The following is a 15,949-nucleotide window of genomic DNA, read 5'->3' on the forward strand; positions in this document are numbered from 1 at the left end:
ACCCTGTGGGTCGACAGCATATTGGGCGGGAGTTCAACCAATGCAGGCTTACTGAACACACTCATACTCAGCTCCTCCATGTGTTAAGGTCTGCCTGTCTGACCACTCGCAGTCGCTCAGAGGAAATGATAGAGAATGTCCAAATCTCCAAAATTAAATGAAAGACGCATTGTAGGCTCTGCTGGAGATATTTTACTATGAAGTACACACAAACACACATACAGATATACATACTGCACATACTGAATACATGTATACATTCATACACAATGAATACACTCACACAAATAAACACACGTAATACACACATATCTTCGCATACAGACACTTACAAGTGACACACATGCGCACATATACACATGTATCCACACACTCACACAGGGCACGCACACACATGGATATGTCCAACAGTGGTGAACAGCTGCATGGGTCGGTCTGGAGCGAGACCAGCCACCTCTTGGCCACAAAGGGCTGCTTGTGCCCCCGGCTCGCTAGGAACATAAAACACAAGAGATAAGACCAGACACTGTTTGCCAGAACCAGCGGACCTCCCCAAACAGGAACTGCAAGTGCAAGTGTTTGACACAAATACACACACACACACACACTCACACACACACACACACACACACACACACACACACACACACACACACACACACACACACACACACACACACACACACACACACACACACACACACACACACACACACACAGTTGCAGGAAAGCAAACACATGCATGTGAATTACACAGTACATGTTTGAATGTGTGGAGAACATTGTTAAATGAAATCCAAAGAGGTCAAATTTGTTAAAGCCCACCTCTGCTGAACTACCTGCCTCACATTCTCAAGCTCATCTGACCACTTGACGGCTCAGCAGAAAGTCGACCTGCTCTTAACAGGACTTTACAGGTGAACTGAGGCTCTGTTTGTTAGTTGGAATCAGCTGCTACTCCCGTTAACTTGCGGAGCCTGTTTGAAATATTTTAGCTTGTTGATAAAGCCGTTGAGAGATTAACAAGTTTCATTTCTTAAGAAGTGACTCATGATCAACAAACACAAGTTTTGCCATTGCAGCCAAACAAAGACTGAGCTTTATTTTTTTCTTTTGTGGACCACAGATGGAATTTTCCTTACATAATCCTTTGTGAGTCCACATCAAATGCAAAACTATCCTGTTTAAATGAAGTTCAAAGTCGAGATGAAATGAAAAATGCATTTTTAACCCTTTTAGATCACATCCCCGGTTAAATTTTGCACCTATTTAACGATATATATAAAAGAAATTACAAAAAAACAAAACAATTTATTGGTATTTTTATATCAAAATCCAATCATCTTTTTTTCCTGTAAAACAAAATATGAAGTCTGTTTACGTAGGCTAGTACCAACCAATTTCAACCAATAACATCATGACATCCATCCATCAATCAATCTGGAACTTTTAGAGACAAGGTAGGTGTGTGTGGAGGCTCCGTATCGTGCGAAGGATTTGATTTAAATCCCTCTTGTAACTGTGCACCGCTCAAATATTCAGTGTCACTGGGAAATACTCACAGTACAGAAGCTAAAGACACTCTAACTTCCGTTTCACTGGGACTGAAGGGCCCCGACATACCAACCCGATATCAAAGAACTAGCGGCAATGAAGGTGGACCTTTGAGTTGCCCTCTTGATTTTATTCGTTTGCTTGTTTTCCTCACATCCGTTTCTCTTCTCGTGCACTGATTTGTTTAAGCTGAACCACCAATCAGAGTGATTTCTCTCACCGACGACACCAAACTGTCTGATGGCCAACCGTCGGCTTGGTGTGTCAGGTCTTTTAAAGCGAGACTATGTCACTTTTGAAAGAATATATAACACATTCTTTCTCTTTTTACGAATGAAAAGTTGAATTCATAAACTATAAAATGTATAATTGCTCAAATCCATACACTCTGGGGTTTTCTCGCTATATTTTACTTTGTGTGACCAGTAGCTTTTTGTGGCTAATGATAGCAAACATTACATAATACACGTGTGAATTACTCAGAACTGACTGAATCAAATTGTTGACTCCTCTATACTTGTGCAACTCGTGCACTATGTGTTTTAGCATATATTAGCATGTATCTCGTAACCACACTTAACGGCAGCAAAGGTTACATAAGCTCACTTTCAAGGTTCTGTAAAATGCCGTGACAGTCATGAAGGACTTCCCACAAAAGTTTCTTATAAGTAGCTGGTAGAGGTGATGCTTTCTGCTCTGAGATGTTAGAAGTGAAAAGAGTCCGATCTATTGTGTCTTGAATAGGGGCCAAAGAAACCTGCTTCAACAATGAAGCCGTGCTCCATTCTACTCTATGTGGCTCTATTTCTGCTGAGTCATGATTTGTCCAGTCACCACTTGCAGGCCCACACAGACACAGGGCCACACACACCATGACACAGTAGAGTCTGTGTGGCTTGGATCAAGGTCCACTCGCAAAGGGGAGGAGGGAAAAGCCCCTAAACGTGACTGATGTCTTTGTCCTTATCGCTGCCCTTCTTCTTCCTCTCTCTCTCTCTCTCTGTCTGTCTGTCTATCCATCACCGGCCCCGTCTCTCGCCCTCACTCTGTCACTTCCCCATCTCTGTCCATCTGTCGCCATCACCACTCCCCATCCACTGCTCACATATCTGCTCTCGTCTCATGCAAAGCTTGTTTCATTTAAAACCGTGCAAAAATTAGTATCAATTCATAATCTCGTGGGAGTTCCTGCTGAGTGCACTAACAAACTTGATGACCTTTTTGGTGTTTTAAATATTTGTGTCCGTTGCATCAACAGGGTGTGCGTCTTTGTAAAGCCAGATGTGTGAGGAAGATATCGATGGGGAGGTATGGAGGCCAGACGCATGAACGCTGCTGCATCTCCCAGCAGTTTATTTGAATAATTTTCACTTCATTCATCAGCTGTCCATACTGACCATGCAGCTGTAGCTCATTCATAACCTCCACACACACACACACACACACACACACACACACACACAGACACATACTGTACATGTACAGATATGCTCCCTAGACAAAATTACTTAGATCTGCACCATGCAAAAGAGAAGAGTCAAATGTGCACGTCCGTCAAAAAAACACTCTTGGGTGAAACGTTAGCTTGTATGGTTTAGAGTGAGGTTTGGGGGATTTTGCAGAACTTCAGTATGTATACAGAAGGTGGAAGCTTAAACATCTGTGTACGCAAATAAGAGTGAGACGGCACTATGGTGTCTGAAACACCTGGTCCCTTTTGGGAACACGCTCAGTGTTTAATCCACAGACTCAGTCAATCACAAAGGAGCTCACTGATATAAAAGGCAGGGAGATATGGATGGACACACATGTGCACACAGAGTCATGAACATTTTGTTCTTAAAATACAACCTGAGGCAAGTATAACACAATATTATCTTATCTAACAGGTTAATTAATTATCTGTTCATTTAAGGTCAAAAGATTTGAGATGTTATGAGTTGTGACAAAAGCTTATGATATAACCAAGCCTGGATTCTGAATGATTCAGCCATGGGACGTGCAGGACAGCTATACAAAAGCGACATCTATCCATATAGGGTTATTTTCACACCAGAAAAAATCTATTGCATTGAGCAAGTGAGACTGAGAGTGTCACAATGATGAATGGGCCAGGGGTTTGTTCATACTGAAGCTCTACTTTCAAATTCCACTCATTCATGATCGTGAGGGAAGTTTGGACTAACTTAACTTAAAAAGGGGAAGTTCAGAGAGACAAACCAAAATGGCCACAATCAGCTGATGCTGCAGGGACTGGTTCAAGTAAAATGTTACTTTCGACTGCAGCAACACAAACTTACAGAATAGCAGCAGTCTGGAAATGTTAGTGTGTTAATTTAAAGATAGGCAGTGTTTTGTTTGCACCAACGTCCTCTCAGATAGTTGTGTTGCTGCATCAATTCTCAACACTATATACTGTATGTGTTGTCTTCATTTCATAAAACCAAAAGAAATGCAGCAAACAGCAATGCAAATAAAGAAACTGCTCATGCTACAACTGTTTTTTTTTAATCTTGATACAGGCTTTCTCACAATAACTGGCTAACTAACAGAATAGCCTAAATATAAAGATAGCCTAACTAAATCTTTATGTATTGTCTATCAAAGAAAACAAGTCTACTCAAGAGAAGCCAACAGAAAAAACTAAATGTGATTCTAAGAAATCAGCCTTTGCTTATAGGTTGACATCCTGTCTAGTTTCAACATTGAGTGGAAAAATACTACATTTCACCTAAAGATCTATGCTTCTTAGAGTTCCTTTAACCCTCTGGGGTCTGAGCCATATTGTTTTTTAATAGGGTCACGACTCTCTTAATATATAAACGTGTATAAATGCAGTACTATAAGGTGCAAGCAAGTAATTGATATTTATTTTTTTTCAGCACGACATGGGCTAGTTGAATAGGTATGCTGCTGTGATACAATATTATAAAAAGTTAAAAAGTTACCAGGCGAAGAAGTCAAAAGAAAAAGTAAAACAGAATTTGAATGTTTCAACAATTCATTCATTTTCATTCATTCAACAACCAACCATGTGCAAAATGTATCTTCACATTTGTAGCCCAAGGCCTCAGGTAATTCATTCATTTTGCGGCATAAAGCTATGGCTTATGTCTTTTGCATCATCATGTTGTATGCTCGTGATGATGTCATTAAGCTATGTTGCGTGTGGAACGCAACAAATCTATCAAAACGCCTTTGCACTTGATCTGCTCATAAAAATAAGCATATGTCAAAAGCTCAAAAAATGTGCAAAGCTCAAATAACTTATGGAGTGTTAAGAAATATTTTTTCATGTTTCTACATTTAGAAATCTTTTAGATCAATATGTTTTGTGTTTATTAGTAACATTTGATGAAAAACAATTCCCGTTTTTTTTATTAAATGTATGACATTATTTCAAATACTTTTGTTAATTTCTATGGTTTATTGACTTAGTTAACCTTTTAGCTTAGGTTGCATAGATTTTAGGGATATGAAGCAATTGAAGATGCGTTCCAAGAAATGACATATCAACAAAAATACCAATGTAGGCACTGGCGCCCCATTTTTATTGCAGAGTTCGAAGAGTTAAAAAAAAGTTTGTTGAGCTTCTGTCCTATTCAATGTGTTTGCAGTAAAACTAGTCACCAAAACTGTCCAACGAATGAGTTACCTGAATCAGTACAGGTGTGAAAGCGAACTAAGATAAATGATAAAACACAGAATTTTCTATTCCGTCTTCATATTTTATCATCCTAAATGTATGCTTTTGGTTTACGCTAATTTTAGCCCACTGTTCTCTGCTCTCAGGAACACAGCTCCTCTTAACATACGGATGTTGATCTTTTCATTATTAGAAAATAAATATTTGTATTTATGTTAAAGTTTACTTGAATTGCTCTTCGCCTCTATAGTTTCTAAGACGTCTGCTCAACGTTACCCCACCCACGTTAGTCTGTATATACTGAGAAAACCAATGTAGAGCAAAGCAGTAATAGAGCATGTCAACACGTATGACAACTTTATTCATTATTATTATCAAGTCAGAAAGTTACATACTGTAGCTTTAATGATGGATTGACTCTCACACTATGGTTGTAAGGAATCATTGCATGAAAAAAAAGTTTTTCCATTTGCATTACTCCAACAGTGATCAACTCTCTGGCACAACGCGGCGGCATTCTTCAAGTGTTTCACTGATTACAGCTAATTCCTACGTCACCTCCCCGTGCCCCGAAGCATTCCACCGCCGATTTCTATTTTAGATTGAGGTATTTGCCTGTTTTTCTCTTCATTTAGCCACTTGAAAAAGGTCCTGTGATCGAGCTCCTTTTGCGAAGAAAATCTCCCTCTCTCCCAGAGGGATCTGACTAAACTTTAACTGTTGTCGGGCAAAACAAGTCCACATGACAAGAGGGGGACTGATTCCCATGTGATTGGTTGATAATTACCATGTTTGGAATGACGGAAAGATTCTTTGAAATCTGTGTCGCCGCTGTTCATGGGCAATTTACTGTACATGAAAGAGGAAAGGCGGCATCACTGATTAACAGAAGCCAATATGTTGGAAGACTAACTCTACCTCTGGTGAACCCTGATCCAGAAACAGTACATCAACTATCAAGCGGTTGGTCACTCTTTCCAAATACACACACACCTTAGTGGTAGATTTAGCTCTCCTGAGAAAAAGATAATGATTGTGCAAGTAAAGTAAAAGTATGCACAAGTTAACACCCTTAACATTGATAAGATTAAAAAAAACAACATTTCATTGCTTTCAATTTAGTCACAGTTTGACTTGTGTTAACTGCTGTTGCTCTGACTCATAATCTTAAGGGTGGGCCAGCAGAGATACTGTATGCTGTGCAGTTAACTGCCTGTGTCAAACGGAGGTGAGCTGACATAATAATACACTGATACTAGCCTCCGATCGACAGCAAACAGGATGTTTCTTTGGGTTTGCCAGAGAAGGATGTGAAACAAAAGGTGAAGCGCGAGGTGTGGCAAGCGGCCGGCTGCAGGTTTGGAACAGCTGAGAGCTCTCGCTTTGACTCAGCATGTTGCTACACTGCTTTTCTGCTGCATCATGAGCCGAGCCATTGGTTGCTACAAGATTAGTACATAGCTCTGACCGGGGTCTAAAATTAACTTGTCTGCAACTGCAAAATTGTATCTGCCACTTTTGAAATCTATGCGCACAATGAAGGAATAACATGTTAGATCTGATGTGATTCAATGTTCAATATATTTTACACAAAAAACATTACATACATGGTAAATGACAGCGTTCAAATTACACCGTAGCTTCTGGGGGAGCCCTATTTTTCAGGGGGTGGAGGGCACTGTAAGGGTGGTCCCTTTTCTGTTTTTATTTCATGTTAAGGACAATGTGTTACGTTCTATTTGATAAGATGACTTTTGCTATGTCTACAAAAAAACCCAATAAAAAAGAAAAAAAACACAAAATTCAAATGATTAGGAAATAAATGATTGTATTTTTATTTAAATATAAATAATAAATAAGAAATAAGTTTCCTCTTTTTAGATTCCTGTGAAATCAATTGCCCTTTCTTGCTATTGATAAAATGATCTTCTTCCTTCCTGGATGGTCTCGAGAAACTCATACTTTGTACTGAAAAAAAACACATTTGGAAGCAAGCAGTGAAACAAACAATAAATAAAACATTTTAAGAGAGTGCAGATTTTAGAGTGCAGTTTAAAATGTTGTCATCTATCTGAGACATCTGTCTCTCATCTTTCTTGCCCTGCATTCAGTAAACACTCAGTTACCAGTTTATTAGGTACTAAAAACAATAGAGTCTAGTGCAACAGTCCTGCAACAAATCCTCACTTCAGGAAGGTTACAATATTCAGTTTTTTGAGACACTGGTGAACTGTATTGCATTATACAGACAGGTGTTTCTATTATTGTGTCCATCCCATTTATATCAGTGAGGATAGGCTAAATAATAGAACCCTCATGAAAGTATTGCAGGACTGTTGTATTAGACTGCATTAGTTTTAGTTAGGCGTACCTAAAAACCTGGAAACAAAGTGCATGTGTGTAAATTGCCTGTATATCCTGCTTGTCTCTATAGCTCTCAGCAGCAGCAGCAGGCTCTGACTGTAGTGCTTTCCTCTGCTGCAGCCAGCCAGTCTGACTAGCGCCCTCTATGAGCGGCAGGTCCTAAATGTTTCTGCAGAACAGAAACCGGCAGAGCAGGGCAGGCAGCTGGACGGGGACAAGTGCAGCACGGCCACCGGCAGTCCTCATGGCAGAGACGGTGGCGCAGCCCCCAGGAAACAGCTGCTCTGCTATCAGTCACACTTACACCACAGACACGGGCTGCACTAAGTTTCTATGATCATTCTTTATGTGGCCTTTATATGAATGCCTTTTAATATTATTAAATAATAAGGTGAATTCAGTTTGTTGAGCTATGCACATGCACAAAATGTGAACTCATGCCTGCATTTCATCGGAATTAAATCTTATGTCACAAACAGCTCACACTGCCCACACTCATGTTGTTTTGTGAGTTCCTTCTGGCTTTGTGTGTGCCAGCCGTGAACGAGCTAACCACAGATCAACCAGCCAACAAAACAACAGCACAAAGCAGAGTCCAGGATGTGTTCACTCAGACCAGCGGTAGATGAGGTTTAGACCAAGTCGAGGTGTTAAAGTGTGAAAATTACTAAATTCAAAACAGGAAAAAAAGCTAAGAACTTATACCACAGAGAGAAGTATGAGAACATTGAGCATCAATATCAATTGAATCATGGGAAAAATACCACACGCATAACACATTCCTGCTACTTTACCCTTAGAGAAGTAGAGCATGCCATTTGACCTGTGGCTTTGGTTTCTTTCTGTCTGTTCTCTGACTTTAAATTACTGCACAGTACATACTTTCATGTCCTGGTTACTGTCAGGTCACACCTTGTGTTTCTCACTTTCTGGGCATTTAAGAGAAAAACCCCATTCTCCGTAACCTTTATGCTTTGAATAAAAGGACACCATCTTCTGTTTATATAACTTGAATACAATCCTCTATTATTTTTTTTATTTTTATTTTTTGGGGGCTCTTTTTGACTTTATTGAACAGATGAAGAGTGGAAACTGGAAATGGGGAGACAACAACACGCAACAAAAGTCCCACGGATGGAATCAAACCGGTGATGCTGCGGTTAAGTGGCATGTGCAGTAACTATTCGGCTACCAAGGCACTCCACAATCCTCTATTCTGTGATTTTTTAAATAAAAAGAATAGGGCTGTCAAAGTTAATGCGATAATAACACGTTAACGCAAGTTTGTTTTAACACCACTCATTTCTCATTTCTTTAACACATTAACGCAATCAATCTTTCAGAGGTTGTAGCAGTTTTAAAGCAAGAGTGAAAGTCATAGTCGAGTCAGCACACTGACACACTGACAACTGTTGTTACCTGTTAGGCTTGAGTTTGCCATGTTATGATTTGAGCATATTTTCTATTCTAAATGCAGTACCTGTGAGGGTTTTATAATTTATATAGAATTAATATTTAATATTTGTCATTGTTTAGTGTTGTTATGCTGCTTTATGCAAATATATGTATATATTTGCTCATTCCTATGTTGATAAAAGTATTAAATACTTGACAAAGCTCCCTTTAAGGTACATTTTGAACAGATAGAAAATGTGTGATTAATTTGCAATTAATCACAATAATCTATGGACAATCAGGCGATTAATTGCGATTAAATATTTTAATCAATTGACAGCCCTAAAAAAAGAAACCTACAGAGTACCAAAGTCCCCTGTTACCAATGAAAATGTTGGGGGCTAAAGCAAAGTAGGTGGGGAAATTTACTACATGATTTATTCGGCATGAAATTACTCAAAATGAAACCTGATTTTCATTCATTTGAAATTGTTTATGCATGATGGGCTGGGACGTGTGTGAAGGGAATTTATGAGATTATGGTTCTTAAGAAACCAAGACTGAAAAAGTCGACAATTCAACCATTTTAAAACTTTAGGTTTTGGGTGTGGTTTCTGGTTTCAAACGTATGACGTGTTAAAATCAACATGCGTAAAGGCCAATAAGCAAAACATGTTTAAAAGACACAGGACATGTATCATCTCAAACTTCAGTCATGCCTGTGTTGGAAATGAACCCATCCTTCATTTAAAAATAAATAAATCAGAATTTGGTCCTCCAAAAGCACGAGACGGGAGCTTAACAATTATGCCCAGAGTTGATACAGGCACACGGTGGCCTAATCTTATCAGCTGGGGTGGAGAGGAGGGACGGCTGGTGTTATTTCCGTTGGCACTCTTTCACATCAGTGTTTGCAGTGGCATGACCACTCCACATCATCAACCATGGCAGGGAAAGGTGAGCACTTCCGTGTGAATAAAGTGCTTTAAAGGGGAACACAGCCTGAATTAGGAATTCCAATATGTTATTTCCATGGCCTTTCCAAGTTCAATCAAAACGTGTGAACTTGAGCTACTCTCTCTCAAAGCCAGAAACCAGAGAAGTAAGTCTCAAACTTGTGATGTCATAAAGTCTGGAGCTGCTTCATAGACAATGAATGGGAGACTGATTTTATGGACCCACAGAATGTTTGTTTTCTTTTTTATACCCAAATGAGTTTTATTCTATTGTAGTGTCGTCAGTTGTAAAACTAGAATATCTCATCTAGAACATCTCTCCTTATTCATTGTCTATGGAGCAGTTCTCCACTTTATACCCTATAACATTACAAATTTGAATTTTAGCACTTTAGTTTTTTGGATTTGCGAGAGAACTGTTCATGTTAACTAATACTTTTTGGACTGTCTTAGAAAAAAACACAATACATAGGAAATGCATGTATGAATTTTGAAAATGGGCGTAGTTCCCCTTTAAATAAGGAACGTGACAACTTCAAAGTGGAAAATAGCAGTAAGCAGTAAAAAAAAAAAAAAAAAATGAAAAAAAAAATCCCCTTTGCTATGTTTCAGAGCAGAATCTATCTGCTAACAAGGATTGGTAGGCAACAGTTTCTGTAATTCAAAACACGCTGGTTGAGATATAAGTCATCAATGCTGCTTTTATTTATGAGGACATCACCTGTGAGTAATTCATGTCTGTATCAAGAATCAGTGAAACCTTCCATTCTCATAAGCCTAAAAAAGAGCTGTGTGAATTCTTTTGAAAAGCACGAACAACTAGTCATCAGTTAACATTATGGATAACACGCCTGTTCCTGGTGTTTCTTTACTCGAGAGCTCCTGGGAATGCGGGGTCCTGGCAGGGCCGCGGTTAATATCACAGGGGGGGCAGGTGGGGAGAAATGCGAAGCACAGCGGGGTTTCATATCACATGTCTATAATGTCTGTCTGTCGTACATTCCTGCTTCGCAAAGCCCCGGTGTTCCCATCCATCTTCATGCGCACACTGTCTGCCACCTATACCTACAGCATGCACAATACCACATTTCTTCCTCATCCACACACATAAACGTCTGCACGCACACACACACACACACACACACCCAGGCATGCATGCATAGACAAAAACACTCCCCTCTATTTCTCAGCTGGGACGGTATGGCATTGAGATGTAAAATAATACTAATGGCCAAAGTGCAGTGCCTCAACAGTATCACTGGCCAGGCCGGATATTGAATCGCTAAGTTCTAATACATGATAGCCAGACTGGGATGTCCCCTGTTATCCCCCACCCACCCCCCCACACACACACTCCTCTCACAGATAATGAGGGAAAAATGTATGAAACAACTCATACTCATCCAAAATCCCTGTATCAGGTTTTCCATCAATAGCGTGCATTCCGTGCAATAGCGTTCGTTGTTGTAAAATGCACTTTAAGAGTCCAACTAAACTGCTGTTTCATTAAGCCGCCCCCTCCCTCCTGTCTTTCCTCTCCTAAGTCGCTGTTCACCCCTGTTTGGCCTCATGAAGGCCCACACCTCACTTCTGGGCTTCCTGGCTACTGATTGCAGCGTCTGACTCACAAAAGGCTCAAAACAAGCTGCTGGTGTCTGTACCAGGTACCATCTGGGTCTGGTTACCCAGCAGTGGAGGCAGTAGAGGAGGAGGGGGCAGAGAGGATGATGGCAGGGCAGAATGGGCCACGAGAACCTACTAAAGAACATGGATGTAAATGTGAAACACACTCACAGCCACGCACAAGCAATGTCTGGAAGATCTTGACGTTTGTGTTTCTGAAGTTTGCAGATTAGTCTTGCTAAAAGGGAATATGTTGTTTCTCTCACCTCAATGTTCTCACGCTTTGTTAAAACCAGTTGAAGGAACAGTTGGCACAAGTGTTTGCATATCCTGAGGTATTTTGGGATTTGATGAATCATACCATAAAGCAGAGGTTCCCAACATTTTTCACACCTTAAAACAAAGCTTCGTCTAGCTGTAGCGCCTTGTCCTGGTTGCATACTGTATGTCAATACATGGAGGCCAGTTCAACTAAAGATCTAAACTGCTTGGTGGGTCCCAACCCCTGGTTGGAAACCACTGCCTTTAAGTACCTTCAGGCACCCCAAACAAACCATAGTAAATGGTAAATGGACTTGCATTTATATAGCACTTCTCTAGTCTTCTGACCACTTAAAGCGCTTTACACTACATGTCAACATTCACCCATTCACACACACATTCATACACTGATGGCAGAGGCTGCCATACAAGGTGCCAACCTGCCCATCACGATCTAATCTAAACAATTTGCAAGCAAAAAAAAAGCAATTTGGGGTTCAGTATCTTGCCCAAGGACACTTCTTCATGCAGACTGGAGGAGCCGGGGATCGAACTCCCGATCTTCCGTTAAATGGACGACCCACTGCACCCCTAATCCACAGCTTTCCCAGAACAACCACTTTTGTGTCTATGCCAGATTCATCTCACATTTCTCCATGAGATACTTATTCTGTCACAGTTTTTTTAGATTTCTAAATATCCCACAAAATGTACGTTCATCAAAACCCTAGACTCCAGATCATGGGTCCATATCTGAAATAAAAATGTCCAAACACTGAAATCACATATAGAAAAAGACACATTCCAATATCACACATGACAGATATCACACTGAAAACATACATACACACGTACAGTACCACACCTCTGAAGTATAGCATGAGCAGTTTTTTTTTACTAATGAATCAATGACATTACTCTCTACTTTATCCAATCAACACACATACTATATAATCATCCTGTAAGTGTCATTGAAAACATTTTTGCAGATGAACTTATGACTAGCTCTATAAAATCTTGGCCAGATAACACTATCCTCTTGGTGTCATAGGAAGCGCCTGTACATCTCTGCACACGGCTCTACGTGTAGCCTATTCTTACCTATATGGTAATGGTATGCTGAAAAACAAATTGAAATATTTGCATGCACACCCATTGTATTGAGAGAGAAGATGTGAGCTAGATCAACATAGAAAAAGACAGCAGTGGTGGTGGTGCTTTCCTACGCTCTCTGCCTGCACACTGTCCACTGTCCAGTCTGTGTGTCCGCTGCACCACCTTTATCTCCCAGTCATGCTGCTGGGTGACATTACTGTATGAAGGATGTCCTGGACAGAACTGATAACGCGTTCCTCATCACTGAAGTCATTTCCTTTACCCACAATGCATCTGGGCCAGCTGGTGAACTAGTTTGTGGGTTAGCAGTGGGGTCAACCTGCGAACCCTCACTGCTAAAACGATATACAGTAAGTAGTGAACATATCATACCCCTGTAATAGCAAGTGGCTATATATTTTCAAGTTTCGTTCATTATATGATTTAAAAAAAAAAAGATTTCAACTGACACTTGCTCATGAAATGAGTCACTCAATATTTCATCTTATAAGAAAGGACCAGAGAGCTATGGAAGATGGAACCTGCAAAAATTTAAAAATAAATGAATAAATAAATGAATGACTCAATAAATAAATAAATATGTCATTACATGTAGCAAAAATAATATAAAAAGTAGCTGATAATTAATTCATAGAATGTGAAATAAATTGATATTTCTGTTTTAATTTGCTTCTTTACTTATTTTGTTAATTTTTATTTATGTATTTTTTATATTTATTGGTATTTATTTTATATTGTGTGTATTTATTTATGTATTTATTTATTTAATTATTTCTGCCAGATTTTCCCTTTGCATTTCACCCCATATTTATTTCCCCCAAACTTATTTATTTCTGTATTATTTTCTTTATATATGGTAGCATGAATTTATAACACATACCTCTGCAAAACATATAATACCACTGAAGTAACTAACAATGTTGCAACTGCCTTCAGTAAACAGGGAGCTGTCAGTCATGGAACAAAGAACAAGAGAGAAATTGAAGAAATAGGAAGTGATTTCTAAGTTCTTTTGGCAAGGAAAGTGATATTCACTCGGTAAAGAGCAAGCAACACAACTAGACAAAATTCCTTGGCCATCAGTGAATAACCCCCAACTGTTTTCTGAAGCAGAGGCGCAAGGGAATATAAATTATAATTCGTGGATCTCAGAGATTTACATATATAATACAGTACATGTTCTATGTTGAACAGCATACAGTATATGGCATATATTAAATACCAAGCACATCCGGTACTGTGGAATGCTCAAGCTTCTTGGCCGTGGTGTAAAGTTGACTCTCTATTTATGCTGTGAGAAAACTGATGCTGCTTTTTAAAAAATTAAAGTCTGCTTCCACTCAAAATTGGTCTCAGTCTAAATCTAATGATTTTGTGACATCACAACTCGTCTGACAAGCAATATACAACTTAGACAAGTGTGATGACCTGAGACTTGAAGCCTCCAACCTACATACACTGAGAACGGACTTTTCAGTGAAAACATCTTGTGTAAAGCAGTTAGCAGGGAGAGGGACAAAATGTAATGAATTTTTTAATTACATAAAAAAAAATCATATTCCATCATCATGGAAAAATCATATAAAACACAAGCCACACAGTGATGCCGGGATGACGTATTTTTGTAGGCCAACCCAGAAGTTAGAATCGCACGGGTCCCCACGACAAAAAGCGACGATGGGATTTTTCCATTGGGTTTTGGATTATTGCAGAAAATAAGCTCTGTGGCAAACAAACGTTTATGAAACCTACACGTTTTGTTCACCAAATCTATCTCCACAAGTGTGAATGCAATCGCCAGAAGTAAAAAGCTAACTTTAGGCTATAAAAGAACTACACCATGGTCGGATGAGCGTGAGTACATACAACGAGGATGTAAAGGCGGACAATTCGGCATGATGTTGTTTTGTAGTCTAATTTAGCCACTTGTTAGCAACCGCCTTTTTTAAGACACTTAAAAGCTTCAAAATTCACAAGTGGAACAAAACCTTAAAATCTCTTACGCTTGTGTTAACCACAGACCTTATTTCAGGCATCTAACTAAAAACCCATTCAAAAAGCCTACTGTCATCCAGATGAGGGAACCGGAGGTTCTAAAGTGCTAACTCATTTCCGGGTTTTAGGACTCATTCCTACACCACTTTAAGTTACAGTTTACTTTGACACAAATTTTCACTTGTTGGTCATTGCAGCCAGGGACTACAAACACAGAATCGCAGGTGAGAACTACTTAGACTATGCAGAGCTAATTGGACGGACTATACAGACTGTAGGACTGAACAGAGGGACATGGGAGGGTGTGTCTTTGAACAAGAGGCCAAGCGTGGCCAGATCGCTTCTCAGCAAAAGTTTGGAGAGGAACTGCTGCTGCTGTTGGCTCTGAAAGGAGAAGCCCAGTCAGGGTGGCCAAGGATGATTCCTCCTTTGTTCCATCTCTGTCACCTAATCAATTTTCTTTGGCAAGTCCTAAATAAAGTCATATAGTGGTACTAATGTTTTAATATAACGCCATGTGTCTGTGGCACAGTTATGGCCCCAGACCTCCTGATCCCCCCTTCTGTATCTTGATTCATTAGCGGGCTAAGGGGGCGGCATTTGTTCCGTGGCCCGGGCACGAATAACGGGAGAGAAGATGAGCAAAAGAAACAACAGAGGACGAGGGAGGGAGACACAGAGGGATGGAACAAGTAGAATTAAGTGAGTAGAGAAAGAAAGAAACACATAAAGAGACAGAAAGAAAAAATAAAGCCTCGGTGGTCTGTCCATTTTACCCACCATGCAGAAGAAAAGCATCATCATCAAAAGCTTTAGAGTCCAGGGAGGCTAACAGAATAGAGTGTAGAAGAAGAAAAGGGAGGAAAGGAAGAAGTAGAGGAAGCAAAGGAAGACGATGAAGAAGGGGTGAAAAAAGCCGCCCGTCTGAACGGGACTGCTGGGCTCAGCAAGTTAGTGATTACTGATTAGCCAGCTCGGTCCTGTAGGGAGGCCTGTCTGTCCTTGGCTTGGGAAAACAACATAAAAGGGAGCCGGCTGT

At 39.9% G+C, this 15,949-nt stretch overlaps 2 long non-coding RNA genes across 3 annotated transcripts in view; both read right to left on the reverse strand.

Annotated features, from left to right (window-relative positions):
* Positions 1–15,949, reverse strand: part of LOC119487397 — a 130,718-nt gene that overhangs the window by 24,499 nt on the left and 90,270 nt on the right. The gene's annotated exons all lie outside the window — the stretch shown is intronic.
* Positions 185–15,124, reverse strand: LOC119487399. Its single transcript, XR_005206703.1, has 3 exons — positions 14,899–15,124; positions 12,832–12,837; positions 185–195 (listed from the first exon to the last, which is right to left on the reverse strand). It is a non-coding gene; the product is annotated as an uncharacterized LOC119487399 (long non-coding RNA).

This window comes from Sebastes umbrosus, chromosome 4 (assembly GCF_015220745.1).
Source record: "Sebastes umbrosus isolate fSebUmb1 chromosome 4, fSebUmb1.pri, whole genome shotgun sequence".
Classification (NCBI taxonomy): domain Eukaryota; kingdom Metazoa; phylum Chordata; class Actinopteri; order Perciformes; family Sebastidae; genus Sebastes; species Sebastes umbrosus.